Genomic DNA, 14,898 nt, shown 5'->3' with positions numbered 1-14,898 from the left:
ATACATCGGGCAACACCTGGCCTGCATGGAAAACTTGGAAGAGTGAGTTCACGCTATTTTCCACTGCTACCCAGTTGACAAAACAAGCGAAAGAAGTACAAGCAGCCACGTTGCTAGTGATTATTGGCGAAGAGGCAAGGAAGGTATACAGCACCTTCACGTTTGAGGCTGAAGAGGACAAAAATAACGTAGACGTCCTAATTGCCAAGTTTGAAGAGTTCTACAAACCGGAGACAAACTTGACCTATCATGAATTTCTATTTGGGTCCAGAAACCAAAGGGAAGGCGAACCTTTCAATGAGTGGCTGACGGAGCTGCGAATGTTAGCCACAAACTGTGAATTTGGTGTAATGGAAGACCGGATGCTGCGTAGTCGTATTATTCTGGGTATTCGAGACAAAACCTGCAGCAGAAATTGATTGCGGAAAACCCTTCGTACAAAAAGACTGTCGAGATTTGTCGCACGCAAGAGCAAGGGAAACAGCAGTTTCTTGAAATCTGTGAAGCCGCGGAGACAGCGCAGGACACGGCAGTTAACGCAATGGCAAAGAAAGGGGATGCATGCGGCAGCGGCGGCTATCGCGCACACCGTGGCGAAAGATGCCCCGCCGCCGGTAGAAGATGCAATAAGTGCGGAGGGCTTAACCACTTTGCCCTAGCATGCAAATCGGCACCGCCTTCGCTATCCTTTCCCCACAAGAAGAAAGAACTACGGGAATTATGCGCAGACGCCGACGACGATTTTTTTTTTTGCAAACGTTTACGGTGAGCACGCTCAACACAGACCACTGGACCGCGACAGTGGACAATGAAGGACAACCAATGCCTTGCAAATTAGACACGGGGGCGAATTGTTGTGTCATTTCAAGGAGGGACGTCGCAAAGCTACCGGATCTACCAGAGCAGGCTTGCCGAGTCGCGCTAACAGCATTTTTTGGCCACAAGGCAACCGCCCAAGCAAAAGTGCGCCTGCGGCTTTCAGCCAATGAGAGGGTGGTCCTCGAAACATTTTACATCATAGAGCAAAGTGTACCAGTGACTTTGAGCGGTTCAGCAGCCGAACGCCTTGAATTCATCCGCTGGGTACAGCACATTGATGTCGATCAACTTTACCCGCCGGCACAACCTTTTGCAGATGTCTTCACAGGACTGGGGGAGCTCAAGGACTACGAGTACAGGATAAAACTCAAGCCCGGCGCCGTGGTGTCATCGTACCGGCTCGGAGAATCCCCGTGGCCCTGGAGGACAAAACTAGGGCGGAACTTCAGCGTATGGAGGATCAGGGCGTCATAAGAAAGGTAACTGAGCCTACAGAATGGTCCAGCCACATGGTTACCGTTATTAAAGGAGACAAAGTTCGAATTTGCCTAGACCCAACATCGCTCAATCGAGCCATTCTCCGTGCCAACGTTGGATGATGTCGCTCCTAGGCTCGCCGGTGCAAAATTCTTTGCCACGCTTGATGCGGCATCACGGTTTTGGCAAATTCGGCTTAGCGAATCGAGCTTCAAACGTTGCACCATGAGCACTCCCTATGGTCGCTATCGGTTCCTTCGAATGCCGTTTGGAATAGCTTCGGCCCCCGAAATTTTCCAAGCAGCAATGCAGCGCGTTTTGGAAGGCTTGTCCTGTGTGGCGGTTGTGATGGATGACATATTAGTATGGGGCAGAACTAAAGACGAGCACGACCGCAGCCTAAAACTTGTGTTGTCCCGTTGTCAACAGCACAACCTTCGACTTAACCCCATGAAGAGTGCGTTTCTGCAGCCAGAGGTCCGGTATCTAGGACACATCCTCACTACAGAAGCCCTACGCCTTGATTCGGAGAGGGTACAAGACATACTGGGAATGCCGGAACCGACGAACAAGAAAGAACTGTAAGTATTTCTTGGCACGATGAATTACGTGCAGCGATTCATTCCCAACATGTCAGAGGTAACCGCTCCGCTTCGAACACTGTTACGTAAAGATATTGCATGGGTTTGGACGGAGGCGCAACAAAAGAGTTTTGAGACCTTGCGTCAATCTTTGACGAAAGCACCCGTTTTGGCTTTCTTCAACCCCAAAAAGCCTCTCATTCTCTCGGTCGACGCAAGCCAATTAGGAGTCGGCGCAGTTCTAATGCAAGATGGACGCCCCATTGCTTTTTCGTCCCGGTCGCTCACTGAGGCGCAACAAAACTATGCACAAATCGAGAAGGAAATGCTGGCGATAGTGCATGGTTGCACGAAGTTTCATGACTGTTTTTGGTCAAGCAGTAGTGATTGTAGAGACCGACCACAGGCCTTTAGTACCGATACTTAGCAAGCCACTGCATCAGTGTCCCCTCCGCTTGCAACGCATGAGGCTGACCCTGCAGCGCTATCCGATCAAACTGGTGTATAAGCCAGGCAAAGAACTTTTTCTTGCTGACGCTTTGGCACGTTTCCCGAGTAAAGTGAGCATGTGCGAGGAAGCTGCGCAGTTTCAAGTAAATGTGCTGGAATTTGTTTCAGCCTCGGAACCCCGTCTAAAAATTATTCTCGCAGCGACGAACAACGATGCCGTTCTCTCCAAGCTGCGGGAATATGCGCTGACCAGTTGGCCTGACAACAAGCACGAGGTTGCAGAAGCCATCCACCCCTACTGGTCTTATCAGGAGGAAATACACACACAAGACGGGCTTCTATTCCGCAGCAACAAGGTGATCATACCAAGTTCAATGAAAGCAGAAATATTGGCTCTTTTGCACGTCGCACATCCCGGAGCCGACAAAATGAAAGCGCGGGCACGAAGCGTCATGTTCTGGCCCTGCCTGGCAAGCCACATAGAGCAATTTTGCCGTAAATTGCAAAATGTGCCAAAAGCATCAGCACGAAACGCAAAGGATGCCGCTTTGAGCCATGAGGTTCCAAACCTGCCCTAGGAAGCGGTTAGGAATGGACTTTTCTTTTACGGGGGGCCGACAGTTTGCCATTATTGTCGATTTCTATTCCTTCTTTTTTGAGATTAAGGAATTTCGCCATACCACTGCTAATCAGCTGAAGTCCTGGTGCACAGAACTTTTTTCGGTTCATGGATTACCGCTTAAACTGTGCAGCGATAATGGGCCGCCATTTAACAGCACAGAATTCAAAGACTTTTTATATAGCCTCGGCATTACCCACGTAACGTCAAGCCCATATCATCCACGCTCAAATGGTATGACGGAGAGGGCCGTGCAAGAAGCCAAGAGACTATTAAAAAGTGCTCTCTCAAAACGCCGGATTTCCACATGGCTTTGCTTGAATGGCGCAATACACCGCGAGATTCTATTTTGAAATCCCCGGTGCAGAGACTGATGGGAAGGCAGGCGAGGACCCTGCTGCCCGTACCCGCAAGCCACCTGGTGCCGGAGACTGCGCCCAACCGAGCCGTCCATAACCGTCTCCAGGAAATTCACCAACGCCAGAGAATCTACTACAATCGCCGCTCCAGGAACCCGCCACCCCTGTCACCTGGCCAGAGGGTGACTACATACGATACCCACGAAAGGACCTGGGCACCTGCGGTCTTTCTCAGGCCAGCTGAGATGCCGCGCTCCGTGGTGGTTTAGACTGAGGAGGGCCAGGAAATTAGACGTACTCGCGAGCATCTGCGAGACGCACCTACACATACCGAAGAGAGTCCTCGTGACGGGTCCGAACGACTAGACGACGCCCAGCCCGCTCAAGAGCTACGTAGAAGCACAAGGACACGCCGGGAGCCCTGCAGCTACCCACAACCAGAAAGAGCTGTGTAATTAACTTCTTCCCCAAGAAAAGGGAGATGTAGCATGGCTGAGTAACTCTGACGTAACCAGCCATTTCGTTAAAATCACGTGACCTGCTACGTCACCATTCTTTCCTATATCTGCTTCGTTTCAACCACAATAAACGTTGTTCATCACCCGACTGCTGGCCCGCTTACAGGGAACTCCAGGATAATTTTGACCACCCGGTGGTTATGACAGTGCACCTAAATCTTAAAACATGCACGGCTCTTTTTGCGTTTCGTTCCCATCGAAACGCGTCCATCATGGTTAGTCACATGCTTTACGGTTTTAACGATAAACATTATAGATGGATGGTTCCTTCAGCCTACTCTCCTGTTCACGCCCATAGACACCATCTACAGAAGACCGAACGGGGAGCTATACAAGACACGACAAATGCAGGCAGGCAAGCTATTCTATCCAAACAAAGATTCAACAACGGGCCGCTGGGACGATGAACGAGGCTGACGGGAAGTCTATACCACGAGAAGCTCTCATTGTCAATCGCGTACTCGTGCATCTGAAAAATCGGCGAAAACAGCTGTCTACTGACCGATCCCCGATACAGTTTTGGTGGGATGTAAGCCATTCTGTTGCTGGCAATATTTGACGGCTTGGAAAGTAGGCGACGCAAACGACCAACAAAAGATTGCGGTTTCTTGTAATAGATGCTTGGTCTCCCTTTTGTTGTCTTCGTCCTGTGTATTGGCCTATACTTGCAGGAGTATGCCATTATGGTGGCGATGTCAGTGTAAAGAAAGTTTCTTATGTCTAAACAAAGAAATAAATTATCCTATGGACGTCTTAAGATAATCAGTTTCTCTTTCCTTTTGCTATTTAGGACAGCGATTCTAAGTGGTGTATTCTTGTACGTTGATTTTTTTCTTTTTTTCATATTTAGTTCGATGCATGGTCGGCACAACTTCTCAAAAGCTGTTGGGTGGATTACTATGAAAATTTTCAACTTTGCAACATAATATAACTTCTGCGGCAATGATCAGTGAAGCAGCCACCAATATCTGCGTGTCATGAGTGAAAAAAAATCAGTCGTATATTGAGGAAATCCACAAAGACAAAAAAAGAACACTGCGTAACCGAAAAAAGGGTCGAGTCTGCGACATAGGCTAAAGGTCAAAGTCGTCGGACACATTGATTTAACTTGAATGACCAAATATTGTACGTTGCGTAATCAGCCTCTAGTAGACCAACGCAGAGCTTCTAAATTTCTACGTCAGCATGCTCACCATCAACCAAGCTTGGATTATTCTTGTAGACTAGAACATATATCAGTGAAATTAGGCTTTTTTCTGAGGTTGCATTCCGAACATTCCGAACTTGCAATGACAGCATGACGGACGGGAACTTCAGTGTATGAGTGATAGTATCTACACCACCGAACATCTGTAAATTTCGAATAGAGGAGTCTATAAGTTCACAAAAAAAGTATAAATAAAGAAACCTTGAAAGAGCGCGAAAATGAGGAGGCTGAATAAATGCAGTTTGTCTGTCTTTCTGCAATGGGATAAGCGAAAAGAAAGAAAGCTGCCACATGCACTTTAACCATATTACATTCCGCAGAACGATACAGCTCTTATGCTAGATTACCTCTGTGCCTATTAGGGTGAAATCCATAAATACCCTAAGTGAAAGTTTCAGCCTTGCAGATCTTATAGAAAAGAGGGACGACTGCAAAACAAAATGACAACAAAGCCCCAGAAAAGTGCTGACGGCATGGATATCAGCAGAATCCTCATTGAAGTTCATTTAAGCTTAACACGCAGCAGCGAAGCGTATACTCTAACATATTTCATGCAACACCGTATACCTTTCGCGAAAACACTTCTCTAGCAACGTCGGCGACGTTGATTCGCATGCCATATGCTGGCGACGTGTGACGTCTTTATGCGAGAACACTCATTCAGCTAGTCTCACAACCTAGAAGCAAACGCTGGTCGTGGTCACACCAAATCCTGCTCGGTCATTGCATCCAAGTCCAACCATCCGTGGCTGACCAGTGTTGCGGAGACTAAGAAACAAATAAAGGTATGGTCATTCTGTTAGGGTGAATTCAAAAATTTTTCTAATGCCACGGGTGATTTAAATTTGTTCTGCAAACAGTAATACCACAAAGAAAGTTGCTTGAGCGGAAGTTGTTTTCACCTCTGAAAGTTTAATAATAAGCCGCAATCAATGCGCGCTGTTTGCAGCATACGGCGTTTTCGTTGCTGTCAGCTTTCTCTTCGCTCGGACAAATTGTTGCGTACACACTGAGCCGTTAAAACTGTGGCAGTGACCGCAGTGCAATTATCATGCGGCACCGAAAGTACTTCCGCAAACGAGCACGCAACGACGAGCGGTTCCAGCTGTCACTTACCGCTGCATGCATTCAGAAGCACCCACTCACCCGCCTTTTATCTTCCGGGCACCTCGTACTTCGCCAGCGCCGTTCGCGTTTGCATTTCAAAACCCTTTTCGCTTTATCGTTTCACCGTCCCCAGATTCTAAATTAGTACGTATCTCCAGGACCGAATTGGTCCGCCATCTTTTCTTCTTCTTCATTGCATGGGTGCGAGCACGCACTTTTTCTTCTTTCTTCTCAAACAGCTATCAGCGATAGCTGTCTTCTCTAGAAGCGTAGTCCGCCAGCAGGCTTGAACTTATTCTTCCGATGACTTCAATATCTGGCATTCCTGTGTCTCGAAGTGCAAAAACATTTCAAACGATTTTCCAAATTAATGCGTGAGATGACTTGCATGTGCTTTTCTAAACTGTAAAGAATGTATCCGCGAGAAATTTCTTTGGAAATGTACGCGACAAAATAGCATAGCTTCCAGGACTGTTCATTTTATATGCACAGTTTGTAGACTTTGAAAGCTTAAGCCTTAAATCTGTTAGACCACACGTTAGATTACCAAAGTTTCGTCAATACTTAAGAGCGTTGTGGCGCATTGCTTGTTATATCACCCTTTCTACATTTTACGACTCGCTGCTTGGGAGGCAAGGCCGGTGCTTCGCTGAGGGTAACTCGTTCATTTTTTTTTCTTTCTGAAGAAGTTAAGGTCGCGGCGCCCTCTGTTCTTATATTTATGCGTTATTTCTGATAGTGAACTCTTGCCTTTGACTTTAGGCATAATCTAGCTTTGTGATATAGTGTGTTGCAGATGCATTTCTTCTGTTTCTTAAAAGTACGAATAACACATGCTTCATTTGAATGTTTAATATTTGTACGAGAAGTAAAATTAAAAAAGAGCCGTCCACTATACCTGCTAGTTTATCATAATTACATACCTAGATACGCAGCACAATAAACTTGAGGCCAACAGTATATCGTGGGACGTCATTAGCACACGATGAAATTCTGTGCACAAAAAGATTATTCTCCGTACTTTCACGACATAACTACATGATCAGGCTGTTTCACACATTGTTTATTTCACAATATGCGAAGAACATTACTGTGTAGTGGTATCAGTACAGGACGTATTTTAGGCAAATGCCTATTTTGTTCGTGGCGCTCCTATCACGTCATTTTGATATATGAGCATGAATTAGAGGTTAAGTTGTTGTTACCGCGCAATATTGACTGTTGGGAACTATGGGATTCAGCCAGTCTAGTTCAACGAACTCCCTTAAACAACCGCTATCAGCAGTGAAGTGGGACACGCCGGCGAGCATTCGCCGCCGCGCTGACATGGTGCGAGCGGTTGGCGAATGCGAAACTACGGAGAGCCGTCGGTGAAAGGGATAGTGAAGAGCAAAAAAAGACAGAAAAATTTGATGTGCACGCACATTTTGTTTTGTTTATAATTTACTTTTTAAGGTGTTCACTGCAGTAGCGGAGCAAGAAATATTTTTTTGGGTTGGGGGAATGGGTTCTGGGGAGGCTGTTTGTATGTGTGCGTGTATATACACACACGCAAAACTGAGAAGTTTCGGGGTAGGGGATGATACCCTTCCTCCCCCCCCCCCTTTTTCGCCTGGCTACGCCAGTGGCTCACTGCCAGGGCAGAAATTGGCTCTACGCGATTCGACTCGGCCAATACAACGAGTTCCTCCCTTCTGGTATTTTAGCGGTCTGGCTCCTGCTCTGCCCTTCTCAGTCATGCCGAAAGACACCCGGCAGTGTGTTTGTTCACAGTGGACACTTTACTCACCCAGCCGAACACGCGAGACCTAGTTCTGCGAACCGCGCGGGACAAAGCACAATTGCACGGCTGTTCAACTGCTGGTACCTTGGTGTCATCTTAAATAACATTTTTGTTTTCCTGTCGTAGATGGAAGTCGCGCACGTCTTCGTTTGAAATTATTTGCACTCATGGGAAAGATGATTGTGCCTATAATTATTGCAGGCCTAAAACTTTGTTTTGCCTGACTATGACAAGTGCTGACTATCCACTCCTTTATTCCTTCATACATCAGTGCATATGTAAGCCCAAGGCCACCTTACCTCACATGCGCACACAACAATAGTTCTAAACAAAAGTCTAACAAGGATGATAGTGTATCAGATACGCGAAGACATGAAATCATATTCAGATGAGTGCAGGGACAAAAAAGTATCATTGTTACATAGCTAATCACTTTTCCTCATGTGGTAAGCTCCTAAGGCTAGCTTCGCATGCTCATTCTCACTTCTTCTTATAGGATCGACGACCCTTGTGAGGGGCGATTTCAAGGGACGTCCATTGTGGACGTCGTTCATTGTGATTGAAGCGATGTTCATTGTGAGGCGCGACCTATCTTGGGCTAGCAGGCCGAACCGAACCAAGCGCTTCACAATACTACTCCGTCTACGCCCTCCATTATAAGTCTTCTGATGCTTTACATCGTAGTTCAAAGAAGGACGCCAAATTCGTGTTTAGTGCTTTTATTTTGGGTCGTATTTATGTTGAGGTACAAGCACAGCACACCAAAAGCGAAAATCCATGCATGCTTACTAAACGCATAGCTGAATGAACAGTAAAAATATAAAATCAAGGTCTTGGAGGGATAGGTTGGTGCTAGACAGTTTACTGCCATAAAACCTTCGTGGGAACGCTTTCGCGGTTTTGGGGTAGGCGTACAATCCTATAAACATAGTTACACAGGAATCTAGTTTTCTTTCACGTCATCTAGTGGTTTGGCGCTCGATGCAATTGCAATGCCTGCTGGTGCCGACGTGGCATCCAAATATGCGCGATCATTCTTAAATCTAAAAGAGAAAAAGGGGGTATCGACTAAAAGAAGTGATGGTGGCCCCAGGCTTCTTATTGTCGCTTACTATCGTCACATCTGTGCTTCCTCGCTTGGCTAGAACCACTGATGACTGTATCGAGTGAGGATAGACGCAACAAAACCTTGCTTCTTTTTTTTTTCTTCTATCATTTTCATGCCTCATCATTCAACGACGTACATACGTCTTCTCAAGGCTGTTTGGCGTACCACAACTACTGAGAATGAAAATATGAAACAAACTAGATGGGAAACAAGCAGAGGTTAGGAAGAAGCAAGAAGTCAAGGTTGTCATTTATTCCTTTCATTTTTAACGCATTTCTGGTCAAGCCATGTGTGAAATACAGCGGCGCAGCCGGCAGAAAACGTCAGCAATGAAATGTGCTTATACTTATGAGTATTTTCCTTCGGCGCTTCTGCCGCTGCCTTCTACGGGACAGCCGTTAACGTTTGCTGCTTCCAACTAATGTCTAACGACAGGACATTGCTTTCCGAACGGCTTTCTTGCATAGTGACTGTCGCTGGGGCGTAATGTTTTCCCTTTGTTTACACTATTCTAAAAACAATGGCGCTCATACACCTGAAGAAAAAGATAAGTATGATACTTTGAACCCTCTGTTGCGATGCATGAGAAGAACATAATATCAATCCTGTTTCACGACAGTTAAACAATAAAATAAAACATCACAAATAAGTGACACCACACAATGAAGAGTTAAATGTCATAGCAAATATCACAAGGTTAACGTATACCCCTACATGACCTTGTGACGTACTGGTGCGACATTTGCTGGATAACAAAGTGGAAGAAAACATCTTTAGCACAAGTAATATCTTAGTTCCGCTTGAATGACGATTCGAAAGCAATGCATTAAACAACCATACGAAGTGAGGTTAAAACATTTATCTGTCCTCTATATTACAGCAAACATTCGTTTACTATTAAAATAAGGGGCAGGGTGTCGCTGGCGCAAGGAGCAGCGCAAACACATGTCAGATATCACAACGGGTTGCCCCTCACTTCTTTGAGATAGCGCGACCTCCAACATTTCGTTCGCACAGAGACAGTGCGAAAATATCTATACGAAAATGGCAGTGTACATTTAGGTAACCAAGCTCGATCGGTGAGCCTTAGGTGCTTTAAGGCTTCTTTTCAATACCTGCAGCATAGTGCTCAGTCACACTGCATCCGATTGTTTTACATTTGTAGGCAATAATGATCTCTAAGCAGTTGGGGGATGGTTGGATGCGACCACCGACGCGATGACAGCTTCCAGTCCTCTCCGAACAACTGTAGTAGCTAGGGCATCGCCTGCGCTGCTGGCGTCCATTGTTGAAACATTGTGGCACTGTACTCATCAACGCATTCGCGCTTCAATCGCAGCTGGAAACAGCCTCTCGTTCGTGTCTGCGGCATGTGCTCGCCCGAAAAGCTTGATCATTTTCTCCTTGTACTAGTTGTCGTGAGCTTTAGTGGCTTCGCTTGACTGTTACTAACACGCCAATTTCTCCCCTGAAACTTTGAATATACGAAGGGGATTGTGAAAAGGTCGTAGGGATAAGAGCGATTTATCATGTGATTTAGGCAGAAATAAGCGAATTCGGCACATATTATGTGATTGCAGTTGATGGGCGTTGAGACATGATTGCGTTGCGCACTGACCGCGTTACAATCGTGTGACCTAAATAAGTTTTATCTTCTTGCCAAAGGTTTGTTGCTGCAATTTAAATATGTTTTGAATGTTCATGCAGTGTCTCGGTATCTACTGACTTAACAAATGCTCAAATACTTCATGACTGCTTTCATTCAATTTCAATTAGGCGTCAGCGTTCAAAAGGCAGTCGGATTGTATGCAACCATTTTCAATGGCAGCACTCATCACTAAAGGAGGTCGCGCAGTATCTGACGGTGACGTACTTTTATTTTTACGCTGTTTCCACTTCAATTCCCCAAAATTTGGTCAATGTTGTTCTAAAACATCGCACAAAAAATCGCCGAGACGGTGATAATGCAGTACACAAGGGAACGGCCAAACACGTCCACAAGAGAAAATCCAAACGATATCATCACAATGTTGTGCAGCAGAAGCAGATGCAAGAAGTCTAGGCGATCATATCCCAAAATTTGAGCATATCAAAGCAAATTTACGAAAACGCAGGTTGCGACCTTGTCTTTTTTTTTCTTTTTAGTGTCTCGATGGCCGTAACATTTTTAAAGAATGTTAGCCCCGAATGCATACGCACTCACGAAAGCCGCGCGGCAGGTAGTAGAAAAGTTCGTTATGTCAGAATCTGGAGCAGGATTGTTTAAAATGCACCTCGAGCCCATTCATTACGTCCACTGTTCCCGTTTTACCAAACGAACATGCAGCTTTCGGACAGCCTCAATGACTTAAAGGAGTTAACATTCCTTTAACTTTTTTTCCTTTGTTTTTAAAGATTGGTGTTCCTAAAGAAGACGTAATTTGAGAATATTGGAAGACGCCAAACGATTTCGTCGAGTGGTTTTACTGAGTGTACTTTTTATGGCGCTAGCTTCTAGCGACATTATGTCCTTTGCTCTGCGACTTCCGGTCCGTTCTTGTCAACGGGAGTTTGAGATATCGGGCTGTGTCCAAAAACCCTCAAGCTTATATAAAAAGGAGGTAACGGTTAAACTTAAAAGTTACATTGGAGGCATATGATTTTGAAGCATACGTTTACTTAACATAATGGCACTTAACTGTGGGATTAAATAATGAAAATTAATTGAATGAATTGATTCAAACAGAAGACGGTTTTCTTGTGAGCACCTGGGATTGTTGCGCCACGTGGTGGAGCAAGTAACAACCACGCGCTTCCTTCTACGTAGTTTCAGCAATAAAACCTGGTAGTGTGCCGTCGTGCTTCTGCAGTAGATTGCTGAGGCCACGCAGAGGGAAGCGCAGCTGTAAATACGCAATAAACGCTCAGGAGTACACTAAACTATAGAAGTAGACGACAAAAAAGTGGACGTGAAGTTCACCCTCGTAAACTAAAAATTTCACCAAAAGCTATGGGCTACCGCCATTAAAAACCCTTTCGAAAGTTCTTTTTGGTCATTGATATGAAAACTAATGTAGTTACGTTTTGTCATTACTGTGTACAGAGGGTGCAATGTACACTGAGGAGAAGAAGACAGCTCAGTAGAGGCTAAGCGATGTAAAGGGAACAGAAACTTACACGGCCCTAGAGGCTTCTTTCTCTCCTTTAGATTTAGAGTGCGGCTAGTACTAGTATATTATACGGTTCACGGAACGATGTGCTGACAAATGCCAGCTGACAAAGCTATCTTTGATTACAGGAACTGAATATAGCAAGCCACTATCAGTGCAATAGCGTGACAAAAAAAGAGCTCATTGAATTCGGCGATGTCGTTTGGTAGGAAGCATACTATTTAATCATTTTCAAACTGGGAAACAGCAAAATAGTAACCAGAGAAGAGCCAAAGAAGCATAACTTGCTTGTTGCAGATTTATCATTATTGTTGTTTCGGGTTAATTTTGTCAGAATCCAATATTGTACAAGTTTGCTGTGAAACTGATTTTTTTTTTATTGGCGGAAGAAGCGGCGATCGCCCTCGCCACTACGACATGCACGGACGCGCTCGTAGTCTTCACAGACTCCCAATCTGCTGTCCGCAATTACACGCGAGGCCGAATCTCAATTGGGGAACTCAAAATTCTGAGTAAGATCAGCCCTCCACTTCCTTACACCTGCGTAGTGTGGGTGCCGGGGCACGAGGGGCTCGAGGGAAACGAAGCGGCTCACACCGCGGCCCGCGGTCACATCAACCGGGCCTCCCTCACCGCCTCGCTCGAACCGCGGTTAGCCACCGCTGCAGCAGAAGTTGAGACTTTACTCCCGACGTATAACGCCATACTGCAACACCATCGCCTAGCTCGCAGGGTGTACCCGCCATCTCACCCCAAGCTGACTATAAGGAAGAAACAACAGCAATCCGAAGACTGCAAAGCAACACGTACACGCACGGTATCCTGCAACATCGCATCTACCTGACGCTTCATGCATACCACTGCCCGATATGCGACGTTCCCGACACACTGGCACACCTCATACTCGAGTGCCCGTGGCGCCACCAAGATGCCGATAACAAGCCCGCAACGACCGCACGCAACAACCTCCTCGCCGAGACGTGGGAGGCCAAGATCTCCGCACGGGACCTAGACGACCAACGAGGACTCGTCGCCAGGGCCCGGGAGGCGATCGCGGCCAGAGGATTCCTGGACTAAGGGACCCTCCCACCTAGGGTGACCCCAAGCTTACGAGCTCAGGAACACTGTTTCAACAAATAAAAGTTTATTTCATCATCATCCGCTTATGGCGAACCATCAGGTTTCTTTGAACTAGTTAGGTTTCATGCGGTGTGAAATAATTATTGTATGTAATACTGCCTATTCAAGCATCGCAATCATCCAGAGACCTCTTGCTTTATTTTGTACGAAGAGAAATATCTGTTCAACTAGTTAAGCTCTATAATATTGCAAGTTTGTGTGCGCCAAAAAAGAAACGCTGAAGAAACGCTGGCAGAAAGCTTGGTGCATATGTTAGCTCTACTTGATTAAAACTTACGTTCAGATCGCCAAGCAAGACATTAGCCTCTCAAAGAGCCGCTATAATGAAGTGTCTTTAGAACCTGAAAAAGATAAGATAATGTAAAATAATTTATGACAGCTAGAATTGAAGACAAGAAATCTGTGTTCATGTTTTATCAAAAACAGTAGCGCGTTCAATCAGTCTTGAAGCGATAAAACAACTCTGATTTGAAGACCTCACGACGAGAACGTCAATTTTAGTTATTTATTTTCTCGCTTTACTTCGTCATAACTTCGGGTAGTCGTCGTGAGGCTCGTTCGGCATGCCCTGTGCGAAAATAAACGTGGAAGTTGATACTCAGCACGCCTTTTCTAATATTTCTTTTGTTTTACGTATACTGCAGCACAGCCAGCGGACGTACCAAGCGATGAAGCAAGGTAAACATTGCGCTTCGCCGCTGTGTACATCTGCTCGAAAGATCTGATGAATATGTTTTTCACAGACAGCCACAGTCACGGAGGGAAATTCAACTTCTAGGAACTCAAGGGTGGGTGTCACAGAAAAAAAAGGCAGTTGCAAACCGCGTGTGTTAGGAAATTAGAAAAATTAGCATGCATAATAGATGATGATACGCTTCAAAACAAAGGTAAGCTGCGAGAAGCGTTGGTCCTGCGATGATAGTAAATCAGACTGATAAGGAAAATTATTATGGCATAGCAAACCGGTGGCATCGATACTGCGGCATTCTAGGAAGGAGGAGACAGCTCAGTAGAGGCTAAGCGAGAACAGAAACTTCCACTGCCGTAAACGCATGTGTCAAACACGAAGTCAAATTTAGCATATGCGCCTTCGTCGCACTCGCATCACGCCATATTTCGACTGCACCCTGTGTACACAGCAATGGCAAAAAGTAACTACATTAGTTATGATATCAATGACCAAAAAGGACTTTCGTCACAGTATCAACACCGCGGAGATTCCGACAAATGATCATAAACAAACACTGCTGTTATATCTTCCACAGAAAACACATGCAAATAGCATAACGTTTTGTAGTGTGGTGTTCTATTTTCAAACCTCCCACATGTCAGAACACTTTGTTTTAAGGGAAGCTGAAGCACTTTAAAAAAGATGTGATCCCTCTGTCATAAGAATCGGTATAACACGAAAGTGAAAAGTGCCGTCACAGAAATAGTTGACTGTGTATAATGCAATGGTATATGAGAGCTTGTACAATGTCTAATGTTCTTTGGCATATATAGCACCGCTTGATGTGGACGCACTCTCATTGCCGCCTAGTGGCACATCTCCGTATCGAAAAATATCGCCAATGATCATGA

The 14,898-nt window shown here is 45.5% G+C and overlaps 1 long non-coding RNA gene across 1 annotated transcript; it reads left to right on the top strand.

Moving 5' to 3' along the window:
• Positions 1-403: 403 nt before the first annotated feature.
• On the top strand, positions 404-3,911 carry LOC119386070 (uncharacterized). Its single transcript, XR_007415447.1, has 2 exons — positions 404-1,298; positions 3,314-3,911. It is a non-coding gene; the product is annotated as an uncharacterized LOC119386070 (long non-coding RNA).
• Positions 3,912-14,898: the final 10,987 nt, after the last annotated feature.

This window comes from Rhipicephalus sanguineus, chromosome 3, assembly GCF_013339695.2.
Source record: "Rhipicephalus sanguineus isolate Rsan-2018 chromosome 3, BIME_Rsan_1.4, whole genome shotgun sequence".
Lineage (NCBI taxonomy): Eukaryota > Metazoa > Arthropoda > Arachnida > Ixodida > Ixodidae > Rhipicephalus > Rhipicephalus sanguineus.
Note: the sequence above shows the minus strand (reverse complement) of the source record. Positions and strands in the feature narration are given on the sequence as shown.